Source organism: Manis pentadactyla, chromosome 1, assembly GCF_030020395.1.
Source record: "Manis pentadactyla isolate mManPen7 chromosome 1, mManPen7.hap1, whole genome shotgun sequence".
Taxonomy (NCBI): domain Eukaryota; kingdom Metazoa; phylum Chordata; class Mammalia; order Pholidota; family Manidae; genus Manis; species Manis pentadactyla.
The window spans coordinates 213,706,737-213,725,455 of NC_080019.1; positions in this window are offsets into that span (position 1 = coordinate 213,706,737).

Genomic DNA, 18,719 nt, shown 5'->3' on the forward strand with positions numbered 1-18,719 from the left:
TCCTGATTAAGAGAGAAGGTTGCCATGAATTGGATTACCAGGTATATGTGACCCTGGAAAAGGTAATTTAATTTCTCCATTTCTTAGTTTCCTCTTCTGCAAAATGGGAAGAAAGGCAGTACCTATCTCTTAAGAGACTTTATGAGGATTAAATGACAGAATAACTATATCATACTTACTGTCTAGTGCCTGAAACACAATTTATCAATAAGTGGTTGCTTTTCTTATTGCTATTATTATATAATAATCTATGATAAAGGGCTACTCTACTAACCTCTGAGTCAATTATCAGAATTATTAAAATATATCGATTATTTACAATTAGAGTCACTAGAGTTTATGGAGGACTTCTTTATGTCTTCTTTTGGAAGTCATACCTGCCAAGCATTGTTAGCAGTATTGCAAACATGCTCACATAAGGCAACTGAAATTTTCACAATTTTCAGTAACATACTTTATGATCATTGCTGTGTGTTGAGCTCATTATGGTTTTTTTTTTTATTAAAGTATCACTAATATACAATCTTATGAAGGCTTCACATGAACAACATTGTAGTTTCAACACTCACCCATATCAAGTCCTCACCCCACCAATTGCAGTCACTGTCTATCAGCATAGTAAGATGCTACAGAGTCATTACTTGTCTTCTGTGGGCTGTACTGCCTTCCCCATGAACTACCTATATAGTGATTGCAAATTATAGTGCCCCTTAATCCCATTCTCCCTCCCCACCCACCTTCCATTTGGTAACCATTAGTCCCTTCTTGGAGTCTGTGAGTCTGCTGCTATTTGGTCCTTCAGTTTTGCTCTGTTTTTATACTCCACAAATGAGTGAAGTCATTTGGTACTTCTCTTTTTCTGCCTGGCTTATTTCACTGAGCATAATACCATCTAGCTCCATCCATGCTGTTGCAAATGGTAGGATTTGTTTTCTTTTTATGGCTGAATAATATTACATCATTCTGGTTTTCAATTGCCATTATTCATGTATTAATTTGCCATCAGCTGCTTTTCATTGCTATGTTATTAATATCTGAATTGTTATTTCAACACTCTCTGGTCATTGTTATAAATTACTTTTTATTCTCTAGAAAGTGGAAACATGTGAGGTAGGTGCTCCATGTAGTCCAATCGTTCACCTATATTTGTCTTATGACTTTTCTTCCAAAAACAGTGGAAGTCAGAAATATTTAAGAACCACTATACTAGAGGCCTAAGGAAGTCAATGGACTTTCATAAAATATTCAACTTCTTTTCAGGAGAATCTAATAGATTAACATAATGTGGCCTAGTCAAGTATTTTGCAAATAGAAGTTTCTTATAACTTATTCAATTCTTAAAATTTCTTTTCCACTGCTAATCTTCTGCCTCTCCCATTCTACCTCCTCATTGTTATTTGCTGTGTTTCTGAAGAGCAAAATACTTGATATTTCACTCTGACTTAAAAAAAAAAGTTTGATTGTTACTATTACATATAGTGGGTTTGGCAAATGTAAGCAGATATAAAGCCACTTCCCAACAGACATTATCAGGCAAAATCACTACCAACCAAAGCTGGTAAAGAGATGAGCCTTGCCTGCTGTCTTTGGATTACGGAATCACACTGACACTCCTTAGAAGAGTATTCAGGATCCTTTTTATGGTGGCCTTAGCCTACCTTCCTAGTCTTAATTTCTTTCCAATCACTCTACCATATCATAGCACATTTCCTATGCTCTGTATCATCTGTACAATACTGTAACTTTTCTCACCTTTTTGCCTGTACCTTACTATGGTTATTTCTATTCCTGGTATAATAAATACCATAGCACGACCCACACCACATGGTCAGTATTTACTCTCCTGGACAGCTGGCATCACTATGCTTTACCTAGACTTAGACAATATGGATAGAAGCATAGACTATAGGAAATTGTACTGTGTATGGATCAATTTAAGACTTAGTTTGGCTAAAGCTAACCCATTCCCAGGGCTTTACCTCACAATGCAGACATGAAAATACCTGAAAAAGTTTTATTTTCCAAGTTAGAGGTGGTATGATGATAAGAGGCTTTGTGACAAGAGATCTGGAAGAAGTGAAAAACATCATTTTGAATTCAGCGTTCACTATTCCTGAAAAGGAAAAAAGCAGTTTCTGACCACTGACATCTAAATTTAATTTTTAAAATACTCCCTAGACCAATAAAGTGAGATTCAACTGATGGATTTTAGGTCAGAATGGGTCTTCTTGAACTGCATTTCAAAAGTTAGGATATAGACACACCTCATTTTATTGCACTTCACTTTATTACACTTCACAGAAACTGAGTTTCTTAAAAATTGAAGGTTTGTAGCAACCCTGCATCAAGCAAGTCAACTGGCACCACTTTTCCAGTAGCATTTGTTCCCTCCATGTCTCTTTGCCACATTTGGTAATTCTCATAGTATTTCTAACTTTTTTCATTATTATTGTATTGGTCAAGTCGATCTATGATGAATGGTAATCATTGTTATATTTTTTACCAACAAATTATTTTTTAATTAAGGTATGTATATTGTTTTTTGACATAATGGTAGCACAAACGACAGACTATAGTATACTGTAAACATAACTTTTATATACACTGGGAAACCAAAAAATTCATTTTATTAGCTTTACTGAGATATTTGCTTTATCCCAGTAGTCTGGAACTAAATCAGCAATATCTCCAAGGCATGCCTGTACTTTTACTTATTTTAGTCTTTTAAAACACATTATGAAGTGCTGTGGTTGATTTTGTTTGATCCCCAAGTTTAGTGCCCTGAGAGCATTATCATCCTTTCACTCGTTTCGAAATAGTTTTCAACTACATTTTAGTTGAGGCAGGTAGCTATCAGAGTAAGGCTTAGAAGTCACACAGCATTGTATTTTTGCAAGAAGGGCTAATAAAATGTGCATTGAATAGTGAGCAACCATCTTTATGAAAAATATAAGAGGTAGAAAGGAAGGTGTTTCTAGATTACTAAAATGCTGCAAGGTCATGGATTTAGTCCTTTATGTTAAAAAAAAAAAGTCCTCACCTTCAGGAATTTCCCTACTGAAAAAGCACTCCTCATTTTACTGGGAAGAAAAATGTAATATAATGAGCCATTATTGAGCACCTATGTCTTACTTGAAATTAATTTCATATATTAATTTCATATAATTGATCACTGGCAATATCCTAGCAAAAGGAGTAGGATATAGGAAAAAAAACATTTAATTCTAGAAATGTCCTTCCTTATTTCCTTTCCTTTTCTACTTTCCTCCTTTACTTTTCCTTTTACCTAAAACTTTGTTATTGAACATCTAAAATATACGGGACACTTGCTATGTTCTAATAGCAATGATTTTTTTTTAAGGAAGAACAAGTTCAAGTGGTTGATTCCCAAGAATTCTAATATATCTTTATTTTAATGACAAGGAGTAAAACAAAGATTATAAATATAGGGAAGATTTCAGAGGGAAGGTGAAATTTTTGCCTAAGTCTTAGAAAATTGTGAAGTTGCCAGGTGGCATCAGGATAAAGAATATACCAGGTGAAGGAAAAAGCTATCACACCCATGGTCAGTTCTCAGCCCCATCTTCTGGACCTGCTGGAAGAATCTGACACTGTTTATCAGTCTTCCCTTTTGAAGCTGTTGGTTGGCTTCCTGGTCACTGTTCTTTTTCTATTCTCCTCTTATGTAACAGGTTGCCCCATTAGTGGTCTGGTTCCCATTACCCATTTCTTCTGAAATGTATGCCTACAGCCCAGAACTCCCCTCTGAAACCCCACTGAGTATAACCAAATACCTGTACAGCATCTCTGTGTAGTTGTCTAACAGCCATCCTGTGCACCATTTTTCCCAAACTGTGCAAATGTACAGATTCTAAATGTTCATTATATTCAGGTAGCAGCAAGAAGGCTAGTTTTGTTGAAGCAAAGTAAAAGGAGTAATAGAAAAAGCATGAGAGTGAGCCAGGGGCATGGTTTTCTCCACCCACTTCATCCCTGCTTAAATCTGTTCAATGACTGTATAATACTGCCAAATTCAAGGAAAGACTGGTTTTTATCTCCTCAGGGCAAATATTTGGAGGTATCTTAGATTTCCCAATTTCTCTCTCACCCTCTCCTCAAAAAACACAACACTGGTTCTTCTGTTAAAATACATTTTATTTCTTCAAATAAAATCCAATTTTATTTCTTCTTTTAAAACACATTTTATTTATTCAAATAAAATCCAAATAAACCACCTCTGACCAATTTCACTGTCAATACCTTGATTCAAGTCACAATCATCTCTTGGCTGAACCATTGCAGTAGCCTCCTCATAAGTCTACTTACTCCTTCCCTGGTTCCCCTGCACTCTATCCCCTTCACACTGACAGGAGAGATCCTTACGCGAGCAGACCATGTGAGTCTGTCCAAAACCTTGTGGTGGCTTCACTTAAACCACTAAATCCCTCACCATACAAGATCCTGTATGATCTAGATTTGTCTACCCCTCCAATCTCACTTGCTACCCCTCTCCCTTTATCCACTCTGCTGTACTCTTTTTGGCTTAGTTGCTGTTCCATGACATTGAAAACCTTGGATATTATTATCCCCTTGGTTTTAAATACTTTTTCTCCACATATCCCCTGGCTTGCTCCCTCTTTTTACTCAACTCTCATATCAAATGCATACCATACTACATTAGAGGGCATTACCCCCATTCCCTTATTCTCTATTCCCCTTATGCTGCTTCATGTTTCCACATAGAACGACTGCCATCTGGTATATGGTTATAGTTATTTGCACATTGTCTGTGGCCCTATTACCTATAAATTCTTATTAATCCTATAAAGACCTTCAGACCATGGGCTGTTTCATTCTCTATTGTATCCTGGATCTTTGCCTAGCTAATAATAGTTGCTTAAAAAATAGTTTTTGAATGAATCTTACCATTATAGGCACAGAAGTATAATGTGAAATTACTTGAGCAATATTGTAAAGTTTGGAAGCAGATGGAAGGTCACATGAAGCATGTGGAGCTTCAGTTAGGCTAAGGAATCTATGCAGAGTTTTCAATATCATGAAAAAAGTGGTACAGTGACAATGGAAAGAAATTGAGATGCAAATATAAGGGGAATAAAAAGGCATTTTCATTTGAAATTGTGCCCAAAATCAGCTTTAACTGTTCTTATAAATAAATCTAACATATCCATGATCATTTGGAAAGGCAAGCATGCTGCCCCATCTTTTTTTTCTTAATTTTTATTCAACAAAAATATTCCTTTGTACTAGTGTGGAAGATGAAAAATAGAAATATTTCCAAAACATGGTTTTCATCCTAAGAAACTTAACTGAAGATTTATAATTGACTTGCAATAAAATTAACAGAGGAGATTTATTACAGAAGCCCTTCTGTATTATGTTAGGCTGAATATGATGGCTCTAAAGTCTTTGAGCAATTTACTCTAAGTACCTCTTATTTCCTATGGCTCATTTATTTTTACTATATCTTGCTATGTTAGGAATAATTTCATTTTCTTCCTCTGTACCTGCTGATCCTTTCACAATTAGAGCACTTTCTTTTCTTTTGTCACATCCCACCCTAGGCCTTCTAGGTGGTAGTTATGCTGACATTCTTCCAAAATGCCCATAACAAAATTATGATGCTAATACATCCAATAAGTCAACTAATGTCAGAGAATTCTATCGATTTGTTTTTCTTCATCTACAGATTGCCAGCATCACTTCTCATTCTTGAGAACAAGATGTCACTTCGGGAAAATGGCAGTGAAACCATGATATTTTATGTTTTCTTTTTAATACCTGAACTCTTTCAGTTACGTTATAGCTGCCAAGAACTATATACTTACTATCATATCTACCAATCACAAACAAATAATGAGAAAAGATCATTTAGACCAATCATCTCATTTGAAGATACTGAGGTATGAGGTATGAACTTGCCCAGGGTGATACTAACAAACATCTGAAAGCAAAGGAGACATGATAGCTCCAGACCTGGTAGAAGATAAGACATCTTTAGTAACTAAGTTGCTCATAGTATTTTCAGCTAAGAGTTAGAAAGTCACCTTAGTTGGAAATACGCAATACTTACAAATTTTACATATGAAAGTATAACTATGTGCATATTTTGATGTGTTTATGTGCGAAAAATCAGTGATACTAGTGCTATATCTATATAAGCAAATGAAGAAGGGAACACTGATCAATATTTAATAAACCATTCATTGTGACTAAATCCTCAGTTATTGTTTCTAATCCCCCAGCTCACTCTGTCCCTGTACACACATTCTGCATCTCATGTGTGCTGGTCTGCATGAAGATGGCTGTGAGACAGGGAGACAGCGGTGTGTAACTACTGCCCAGTTAGAGTATAGTGTGGGCCCTGGAAAAGGACAAAGTCTTACAAAACAGGGCACTTGAGATTGAAACAATGTAACAATTTATGCTCCAAAGGGACCCAGTGGTAAAGAATAGCTCATTGCTCATAGTCATGTAGGCTCATTAGTTTACAACAGGGTATCCAGGAAACCTTCACAGAGATAAATTAAAATATAAGTAGCATTCTGGCTGAATCTATAGAAAACTCCCACTGCAGCAAGAATAAAACCCTAGACATGGAAACCCCAAACGGCAACCTTGCCCCTCCCTGCACCTGTGGGGAGTTCCATGCTTTCTCTTATTCAGAATAAAGCTCTCTCTATATCTATATCTGAATAAAAACTCTCTGTAAATCTCCTGTTTTGTCCATTCACGAAGTTCATTTTTCAATTCCATGAACAAGAACCCCAGCATCAGCTCCATGGGTAAAATCTATTTAATTATATTAACATTTAAATTTAAGTATTTCATAAGAGGCAAACAGATTAATTTTTGCAATTTTGTACCTATTCAAGTGTTTTTATAGCTGTTGTAATTGTTTAGTATAAGTCACTAAAAAAATGTTTATTCAAACATATTTATATTGGAGTCTCATCTCAAGTTTTAATTATTAGTGGATACAATTATAAGCTTTATTTGCAAATCTATTAAAATGCTTTTGCATTTCAAAATGAGAAGACAAAGATAAAATACACTAAATTTAGCTTTATACAGATTTGGATGCACTTTTCTTTGAAGGTAAAAGCACAGACTAAATGATCCCTTATTCCTCAGATAGTATGAGTCCTTTGTTAAAGGATTTCAATCTAAAATAGAGTAAAAGAATATGAAATGAAGAGTCTCACACATGTGCCCTTAGAAGAACAGAGAGACTGATTTCCTATAAATGCCTGATTTACAGAAAGCTGAAACTCATCTCCTGACCAATGAACATCTGGCAAGAATCTCTCCCCATCCTCAAACCAGTGAAAAACTTACTGCTTGGGCTCTGGCTGGACTACATTCTCTTTGCATTCCTTGCCTATAAATACAGCCCACCCAAACCCTCAATGGACTTGCCTATAGCTTGCTATAGCATGCATTTCCTGAATTACAATTCTTCTGCTATTCCTAAATAAACTCAATTCGGGTAATTCAAGTTTGCCTCAGTTTGCCTCTTAATTTAGGTTGACACCTTATTTCCTGGTACAAGTTCATGGGACTGTAAACTAGAAAAAAAAATCTGAGCAGATATGGACTTTGTTGACCTCAAAAATCATTTGAAAATATCTTAAAACCTGATCTTCCAAAAGTAAAATGGAAAAATATATGCAGGATAATTGTACAACTTGGAATTGACATATTGAGTCTCTGCAGGAGTCACAAAAAAGTAATTCAGTGTAACCAACATAATTAAAAACTATTTCCAATATACCACTACCTCAATCCTTACTTGTTCTTTGTGTATCCCCTTGCTTCCAATTCCAATCCTTCTCCTTTTCCTCCCACCTTTTCAATACCTTCTTTCCTGATTCTGCATTACAAAAAATCAGAGATTATCTGCAAAATACAACCCTATTACAATGGAGGTACAGAGAGAAGTGGTGATAAAAGGCTTTCAAATAGGATGAAAGTTTAGATTGTAATGCAGTTTACAGATTTACTAATTTGTTCCATCATAGCAAATAATTTACATAAATGAACCAAATTGCAGACAAAGATTTTGATTGACCAAAAGCAATAATGTAATATATAACTACAAAGTTTTGACATAAGGACAATAATTAGACCATTAGCTTGGTGGTGGGAATAAGATAAGTAAGGTAACTTAAATGGATAAGCAGAAGTAACCATTTAATTGGCCAACGGCAGGGTGTGACTGGCAGCATACTGAGAAGAGGAAAAGTGTAAAAGAGGAAGGTGTGATGGCTGCTAGATGGGATTGTCTATCATGATCTGATCAGGTATTCTGCCCACTTCTGCAAAAAATTTGAACACACTCAGTTGAGCGGTACTGAGATGCTGAATTGACTAGAAACCATGTTAAACTAGAAGGCAGGTCATATAGAAAGAAGACATGAAGGAAAGATATAGTACCTGTTTTCAAAATCATATTTAAAGTTTTATCAGATGGAACTAAGAATAAAAATTTATTTTGTATGGCTTTCACTATATAGAACTAGAATCAATTAAGAGAGGGAATGACTCAAAAAGAGGAGGAATTTTTTTCTATTATCAGACATTCTAAGAAGGAAAACCATGCATCGGGAATGCTGAATACCTAGACACTTATTGAAAATATTTAGTTAAAATAAAAGAGAAATAAAGTTGGAGGAGGAAAATCTAAAAGACTAAAATAATCCTTAGCATTCTTGGGAATTTTATATTACAAAGACAGACTAAGATGATCTAAATAACGTCTTCTCTATAGTAAACAGAATTTTTCTTCACATTTATGCACATTTCCCAAAGACTTCAAAATTTTTAAATTATATCTACACAAGATAAGCACATGTTTATTTTATGCCATAGATAACCATAGCAACAAAAATAGTAACAAAATTTACTATATAGTGAGTACTCAATAAATATACCTCAGGCACTGAGTACTTTACATACACTTTCTTCATTTACCTCTCATAACCTGTTGGGTAAATAGAAAAAAATTCATGGATTTGACACAAAGGTAGTAGCAGAGCTAGAATATCAACTCAGGTTTGCCCAAACTTAATCTCTATAACTACCTGTTATACTATTGTTGTTCTTTGTTCTGTAATGTTTCTCTAACTGAAACATGAATAAATGGAGCGTGGAGGCCAATATTATGCAGAGGAGAACTTGTTAAATTTCTCAAATATTCCCAGGTATAGACTTGCAATTCATAAATTTTTAAAAGCCACTGAGTAACAATGTGGACACCTGTTTTTAAATAAGCCTCATAAGTGAACCAAATGGGCATTTTATGATATAATAGCCAATTCCTAAGATACTACCTTTTAAGCTTAATGCTATCAATGCTCAAATGAAAGATCAGGAAAAATTTATTACAATGCCCCAACGAGGTGAACTAGTTCATTATAATTCATAAATATAGAAAGCTGTCCACATCTTATAGACAAATTTAGTTGTTTCTCTACATGTCTAGGAATGAAGCTAGTCATGCAAAAAAAATGCCTTTGTGAAACTATAAAAAAGGGCAAAAGGAGAGAGCAACAGTTTTACAATGTTTTCGTTTCTAAAGGAAATTCTTGTTGAACTTTTTATAGATGTAAGGGGCAATGACTTGTGCTTTTTTTTCTTTTGAATCAAACCCTAAGTAAAAGAAAAAATACAAATGCCAATAACATGTACGCCAACCATAACAACAGCAATTAATTCTTCATTTACAGTAATTCTTTATGTATCTGAAAAATAATAATATCTGAGATGTCAAGAACATAATTGAGAATGTTAGAGAAGCAACAACAAAAAATATTTAAACAGCAGAACATGAGCTCAAAACCTATACACCAAGGCTGTCATTCACCAAAAGAAAACCTATCAGGTCCTCCTAAGATCCTGTTGTAACTTGGATACTGATTCATAGAAATTTGTAAGATGGAAAATGATTGCTATAAGTAGTCAAATTAATAGTCAAAAATCAAAAAGGAAGAGGAAATATACAATTAGCCTCAATAACTTAAAACATGTATTTTGGTATAATATATTTTTGGATGTGAGCTTCCTTGGTCTCCCTGGCTCCCAATAAAAGAGAGGCTCAAACAAACTTTGGAATTTAGCCTTCTCCACCCTGGAGACAGCCAAGAGGTTATTGATTCGCATCAGTAAGGATGCTTCCTGGCACTGTGAGAGTTGTCTGTATACCAGCCAGTACACAAAGAGTCTGAAAGAGTCCACCATCTCTTAGGTGGCCCATCACAGTCAGAGACAGGAAGAAGCACACTCAGAACAAACACATCACGAATTTGAGCTGTAGGAAGAGATAGATGTTAATAGGATCAAAAAAATAATGAGGCCAGAGGATGTCTGAGCATAGCACAAAGAAACCTTAGAATTATAATCTATGAATTTGGGAAAAGCATTCAGTAGGTGAATAGAAAGCCAAGATGTTAAGAAATTAGTAAAGAGAACAAAGATAATCCAAAACAAACTTTTCAAAAATTAAAACAATTATCATTGTAAATACATAGAGATGGATAGGCAGACCTGTGATAAAGTGGTATTAAAAAGACTAAATCAATAGATTGGATCTGACACAAGAAGACAAATGCTGTCATTTCCTCATCTGTAAAATGGAAACATTACATACTCTGTTTCTACTACAGACTGGTTGGGGAGATCACATGAAGATATCTCAAAGTGCTTTGGAAATTGCAAACTGTTAACAAAAATTAGATGATGGTGAAGGAGGAGGAGGAAGGGCAGGAGGTAGAGAGATAAGAGGAGGAAGAGAAGAAAAAATATGTCACACTGATAGTCAAGGCTCCCACAGAATAAAACATTCTCTGGAAAGTTGAGTTATGATGGTGGCATAAATATAAAGCTAAATTATTAATTTTATTTCTGTATTTACCAGCCAAAATACCAAAATATATTCTGAGTAGAAATGAAGTACCTTACAAAGCAAGGTAAAACAATCTTTAACAGTTATTTGCTTGATTGGGTTTAATGTTGGTCTAAGAGCCAGGACGAGATGTCAAAAAATGTATTTTTTTAAATTCAAATTCAATTTTCCTGAGCAATAAATGTGTTGAAAAGTGATGCTTTTTCTTTTTCCTTAAAGATATACTTCCTGGATGTGAGAAATTCTGTTGGAAAAACATATGTATTTTAAATTTGAACTTTCCTAGATGTGGCTTCTGTTTTGGGTCACAAGAAATGGAAAAAAGGTCACATAATTATTCCTTATTCCTATCTCCTTCAATTTACAATTGATTTTTATTAGTAACCATGGGCATCAGAAAAAGAGTTTCTGTCTCTGTTAATGAACTGAAGTGTGCCGGTGCATATGGTATGTTCATAAAAACCAGGACTCTAAAGTGCACAAATTCTCCCCACTTTTCTACAATATTTTCTGTTTCTTATCATTATGACTAAATAATGGTGGCAAAACTAATGATGCTATTACTAAGTAATTGAGAATTGAGACTGTTTAGCAATGATAAAGCATGCACTAAGCAGAGTTAATGGGCCAACCAGGCAGTCCCACTGGGAAGCTAGTCCACAGAGCAAGGAGACTGAACATTTACAAGGTAGGATGTTGTTCATAAAAGACAGTGAACATCAGGAAATGTGTTTTACTGATTATTGTCTACTGTTCTATCAGCCTAGGGAAAGTTAAGAGAGCTTAAATAAAGATTTGAAGTTATTCTTGTAAATGTAAAGAGCCATCTTTCTCCATGATTCAGTCTTTTCCAAACATATCATTGATTTTACTTTCAACAAAAGAATCCATTATCTTAATCCAATCATATTCTGCAAATTTTACCTAATTAATAGGTGGATGATGCTGAACATGTAGGGACTATAAGTAAATGCATTTATTGATAATACTTGTTCCAGTATGGTAGGTGGAACATAGTAGGTGCTCCGTTAGCTATTGGTTCAATCAATATGCTTGAGCATCTTGTAAAAAATGTAAAGTAATATCTTTTCTCAAAATTTTACCATAACTCAATTTGGCGAAAGAAACTGAAATGCTTGTAGATTTTAACATTAAAAGTATGTTTTCCCCAGACCAATCAGGTTTCTGGTGGCTTAGAAATAAAGATTGGGAGGCAAGGAGAATAGTATGTACAAAGTAGCTCACCCAGAATTCAGTTACTAATACTGTTCCTAGGATTCATAGCGCAACAGCAGAATGCATTCTCCCAAGGTGCCATTCTTTTTTTTAAAGAAACCACATTCTATAATTTTTTTCTCACCTAAGTTAGGTGAGAATTGAAATGTCACTAGTATTACTGCAACAATGCCTCCCATTTTTTAATAATAACTATTATTTATTGAGGTTTTATGCTAGGCATTATGTTAAACACTTTAGATTCTTTAATTAAATCCTCACAAATATCCTGTGAGGTGGGTTTGATTAGCTTCTCCAATTTTCAGTTTGGAAACATGGAACTTAGAAAGGTAGTTAGTGTGCTCATGGGTATCTGTCTGTAAGTGATGAACTAGTGATATAAAAGAGGCCTGATTCAACTCCACAGTCTTACATTAGTATATCATACAAAGTGTTTTCCATGTTTCCTCCAGTGAGCTTCCCAAATGTTCCTTCAGTTAGGTTGAGCTGACACTTTGAGCTCCATTTCACAGACAGAGGTTTAAGAAGTGAATATCTTGCCTAGGATTTACACAGCTGTCAAATGACAAAACCAGGTCACAATTCAACTTTTCTCTCTCTAGCCAATGCTCCTGGATGTGCAGAGCACTATGTATCTACTAGACATCCTAGTCTAAGCCTTCAGAACTGTTAGAGGAAAGCTCCTCATTTCTGGAACATCTAAACCCCTTCTTCTAAGAATGGACACACTCCTTTCTACCTCATTTCTTCTAACAAGAGAGGATAATGTATCCTGGGACCAAGGCTATGTCCCTTGTTTCTCAGTCTCTTCAGTTAAGTCTTTTTCCCACTCTTCTGCCAAACACATCTGATTCTGTACATTTAACTTTTTCGGTAATTTTAAGGTGGATCTGTTATCACAGCTTTTTATTTTACAGAGTGGGAAAGGACATTCTTCTCTCAGTTATACCCACCAGAATGGTTGCTCGTCATCCTATAATCCCTGGGAGGCATCTCTCTGTGATTTGGGGTTTTAGATATTAGCTGAAGCAGCTGTGAGTACAGTAAAATTCACCCAGTTGTTGTTCTATAACCACAGAAGCAAGCTGCACTGCATGCCACAAAAGCAGGGTTATACACAGATCCTACGGACCGCTGGAGGTGCATATGGCAGCCCAGGAACCACTCTATTAACCTTCTCCAAATTTCTGAATTTTTTTGTCATTGTTGATTTCACTCAGGGTTGCCTAAATTAAAATGTGATGTTATATACTCCTCCAGAAATAATCCTGATCAACCAAGTGCTACATATTAGCATTAAGACTTGTAAATAAACATCCTTTCATCCAGAGAGACAATTCAAATATATCCCCCCACCCCACTGGATTTTCCAGGATTAAAAAATATTTCACCCTCTATTATAGACATGCACTAACACATTGTGAGCACTTAAAAAAGAAACAGTGACAATTTAATCAAGTGCTCCTAGATGTGGATATTTGTAGCTAAGTATACAGATACCACATAGGAGAATTTAACAAATAGTTCTACTTAAGCTATAAACCTTAAGACGATTCTCCTAGATCCTGAGGAAGCATTACAGACCATGTAGTGGTAAAGCACTGTGAGGCTCCATGCAGACAAAGGCATATGCCAAATTAAAGGCAAGGGACTGTATGGTTTCTTCACTTTTTCTTTTTCCTTCCTACTTTCTTCCTTTCTTTCTTCTTCTTCTCTTTTGAACTAACATTGATTAAGAAATGTTTGTCTCCTTTACCACTGTTGCTTGAGGAAAATGGTTCATATAAGCAAGCCTTTACAATTTTTTTTTCATATAAATAGATGTTCTCCCCTACTCCATTTCAGTGAACTACATCAGAGAATCTTAACTATAGGTTACTATTCAGGGTACTTTGGAGTGTGTCCATCATGCCATTTATTGATTACCCACTGTATGCTGAGCAATTATTGGGGACTGAATCATGATTCTCAAACAGGAATTACTGACAATCAGTGACTGTCTTATTGGAAAAATATTTTTATGCTTATTTTCACTTACCGTTGACACTTGAACAACATGTTGGAACTGCCTGGGTAAACTTATTTGCAGATTTTTTTCCATAAATAAAAAACTGTATATGTATTTCTTCTTCCTTATGATTTTCTTAATAACATTTTCTTGTCTTTAACTGACTTTATTGTAAGAAAAAAGTCCATAATACATATACAAAACATGTGTTAATCAACTATTATTTTGTTAACAGTAAGGCTTCTAGTCAACAATAAATGAGTAGTGCTTAAGTTTTTGGGGAGTCAAAAGTTATACATGGATTTTTGATTGTGCGGGGGCTAGCAGGTGGATGCTCTTAATTTCTGAGTTGTTCAAGGGTCAATTCTATGAATTCCATAAGCAGCCAAATATTTATTCACGTTCTAGAGATTCATGATATAATTAAGACATTCCTTTCAAGGGTTAGTCTTGCCATGAAATCTAATGATCTGTTTTTCAATTGAAGTACTTTGAGTCTGTCATGCCATTACAATGTTTTGCTGAAAGAAAAAAGTCTAAAATTGCTAATTTAAAGAGACCGCTGCCATTAGGAAGTGTTCAGCTGAGAGCAGATATTACCATCTGTGACATCATAATCTTGATTCATTGTCTAATCTATCACAAGAGGAGTGCGGTATGAAGTTTAATAATCTTCTTAAATGGTAATTTACAATGATAATCTTATTTGGGAATCAAAACATTTTTTGAGTTACAGAGGGAGAACTTGCACAAACTTTCATATCTACCCACCTCAGCCTCATCTGTACCTACTTTCTCTGCTTTTCATTCAACTCCCTTCCATCTTTCTCAGTTTAACCACACAACAGCCAGTAACCTTTTCATAAATGCCAAAGACTCCCTATTTCTGCATTGACAATCACATCCTTGAAATGACCTCTAAATCATAAAATACTGTTTCCTTCCATCCTCTGTTACCTTTCTAACCTCTTCTGATAGTACTTTCCCCATGTTCATCCCATTCCAACCACATTTTTCTCTTCCTTGTGCTTCAGGCACACCAGGCATATTTCTATTTAGCACTGGTTAACCCATCACACTGGAATTTTTCTCCCACAGTTATTAACTGTATTGAAGTCTCATTTCCTCATTTTTTAAAATAAAATTTACATCCTAAAACAGTTCAAAATTTATATAACATTGTGAAGCTATTACAGAGAGGTTCCATATACTCCACAGTCACTTTCAACTATTATTAACATCTTGATTAATATGGTATAGTTGTCACAATTAATGAACCATTAATGATATAGTAAAATCAACTATAGCCCATGCTTTATCCAAATTTCCTTAATTTTCACCTGATGACCTTTCTGCTTTCTAGGATCCTATCCAGAATACTGCATTATATGTAATTGCTGTGTCTACTTAGGCTCCACTTGGTTGTGAGTTTCCCAGACATTCCTTGTTTCTGATGACCATGGCCATTTTAAGAATTTTTTATTTTTGTAGAACATCCCTCTATTGGGATTTGTCTGGTGTTTTTCTTATGATTGGATTTGTTATGCGTTTTTGAGAAGAAGACTGCAGAGGTAAAATGCCATTTTCATCACATCATACTAAGGGTATATACTCTTAACACAACTCATCACCATTGCTGTTCACCTTGATCTCCCAGCTGACTATGACTGTCAGGTTTCTCCACTGTGAAGTGACTCTTTTATTTCCCCCATTTGTTATTGTACTGTCTGGATGGAAGTCACTGTGCAGTACACACTCAAAGAGTAGGGAGTTATGGTCCACCTCCCTGAGGGTTGAGCATCTATATACGTCCTCTCAACAGGAGAGTTGCCTCTTCTCCCATTTATACTGTTATTTATTTATAACAGTATGGGTTCATGGATATTTACTCTCTGCTTCAGACTGTAATTCAAAACTTATATATTTAATTTGTTAAACAAATTGTTCTAGGTTTCTCCACTGGGAGATCTTTAAGCTGGCTCCTATGTCCCTTTTATAAGTCCCCTATTTGTGTGTGTGTGTGTGTGTGTGTTTCTGGCACTACAAGAAGCCCCAGGCTCATCCTGTATATATTCTGCCTCAATCCCAGAATCAGTCTTTTTCCCCAGGAGCCCTGGTTCTGTTGGGTAGAAAGACAGACACAAGCAGCTGGGGGAAAGGGAAGATTAAAGTTCAAGGAAAACTGCTCAACCAGCCCAAATAGGGATTCCCACATGAAGACAACAAAGGATTTATAAGGAAATAACTTCTTTACCTATCAGGACCAGGCCAAATTCATCCCAACCCGATCCCAATGTGGGTACAATTGAACAAAACTAAGACCTGCCCAGAACTTGTGTTATCATAGCAAAGACACACACCCTGAAAGGGATAGCTATACAGGTGAACCTGTCAATCAAATAACCCCACCTTGTCAATCAAAGAGGCACCTCCTAGCCAGAATGCCATATATAGGCCTCCTGCCTAGGATCAAGGCCTTTGTCTACTTTGACTCTGCCTGGGTCCTCTTTTGTAGTGTATTCAAATAAAACTTTCACTCTGCTTTGCTATTGTGTCTCTGCCTTTCAGTTATCTGTTGCTGTGGGGACAAGGACTGAGGAGAACGAGCTCAAACCATTAACTCCTCTTATTTGAGACTCATATTAGAAACCAAAAAGGTGTGCTCACTGTTAGTGGGAGTAGCCACTGCTCCTACACTTCTTCAGCTGGGGCAGCAGAAAGAAATATAATATTAACCTGTGGATATACATACATCTAACTATTTGTACATGTAACCATCTGTGTTATAACAACATAGAATCTAACTTCTGGCAAAACAGCATGCGGATCACTGCTGACCTGCTCCACAGTGAAACTAGTGCGGGTGGAGGACAAGCCTCTGGAAATGTTCTAAATAAAAGCAATCAGCTGGTAATTAGTGGAGATTAACAACTGGGTGTGATCAGGGAAAGAGAGCACTACCCAAATCAGTGTTACCCTGGAAAGGCTGTGAGCACACCCTGAACTATACAGTTGAAAACTGTGTGTGTGTGTGTGTGTGTGTGTGTGTGTGTGTTGGGTGCTAGGAGTGTTGATTTTACTAAATAATCCAGGAAGTCATTAAAAATAAACAAGCAAATAAGCCAGGGATGTGGGCATGGGGAAGGCACTGTGGGGAGAAACTAGGGAACCAATACTGACATTTTTTTATAACATATTGTTTAAAACATCCACTTTTCAACAAAAATTTATGAGACATGCACAGAAACAGTAAAGTATGACCCTTATATTATAAAAGAACAGTCAATACAAATTGTCTGGAGAGTGACCAGACAACAGATTTAACAACAAAAAGATGTTCAAAACAACCATTATAAATATGTTCACAGAACTAAAAGAAAGCATGATTACATATATACAGGATGATATGATTGACAATTTATATCAATAAAAAGATAGAAATTATGGAAAAGAACCAAAAGGAAATTCTGAAGTTGAAAAGTACCTATAACTGAAATTTTTTAATATCACTAGAAGAGCTCAAAAGTAGATTGAAAATTCCAGAAGAAAATATTAGTTAACTCAAAGGTTATGCAAGCTAAGGAACAGAGAGGAAAAAACAATGAAGGAAAATTAGCAAAACCTCAAAGACATGTGGGACACTATTACGCACACAAACCTGTGCATAATGTGGATACAAGAGGTGGAAGAGGTGGAGGAGAAAGAGAAAGGAGCAGGAAAATAGTCAAATGAATAATGACTATGAAATTCTGAAATTTATTGAAAAACGAAAACCTACACATCCAGTAAAAGCTCAACAAACTCTAAGGAGAATAAATGCAAAGAGATGCACAAACAGACATGTAATTGTCAAAGACAAGCAGAAAATGTTGAAACCAGCAAAGGAAAAATGACTCATCACTTACAAGGGGAATCCAATAATATTAACAGCTACAATATATAAGTAATATATTCGCAAATAACAGGAGGAAGTAGGAAGGTGGGAGCAAAGCTATATTGTGTTAAGAAAAAAAGACTACAGATGGCTCGGTAATAATTAGCAACATTAATAGATATAATGTATACAACAGTAACACAAAAAAGGGGGAAAGGAAACAGAGCTATAGTGCTATACAGAAGTAGTCTTTTAACATACTACACTGGAAATAAGCCAGTATAAGTATGAAGCTGATTCTGATAAGTTAAGATGTATAGGTAAATCGCAGAGCCACCATTTTAGAAATTCAAAAAATCTATAGTGAAAATTCATTAAAGAAATCATAATGCTAGAAAATACTCAGTTAATCAAAAAGAAGACAGCAAAGAATAGAAAAGCAAAAAGATATATCTAGAATACAAAAAGTAAAAATGGCAGACAAAAATACAACTCTGTCATTTTCTTAATTAAAACATCTTTTCCAACTATATCATTAATGACATTAAATGTGATTGAATTAATGAATCCAATCAAAAGTCAAAGATTGTCATATTGGCTTAAAAAATAATCTAACTATATGCTATCCAAAGGAGACAGACTTTAGATTCAATGATACAAAAAGATTGAAAATGAAATCA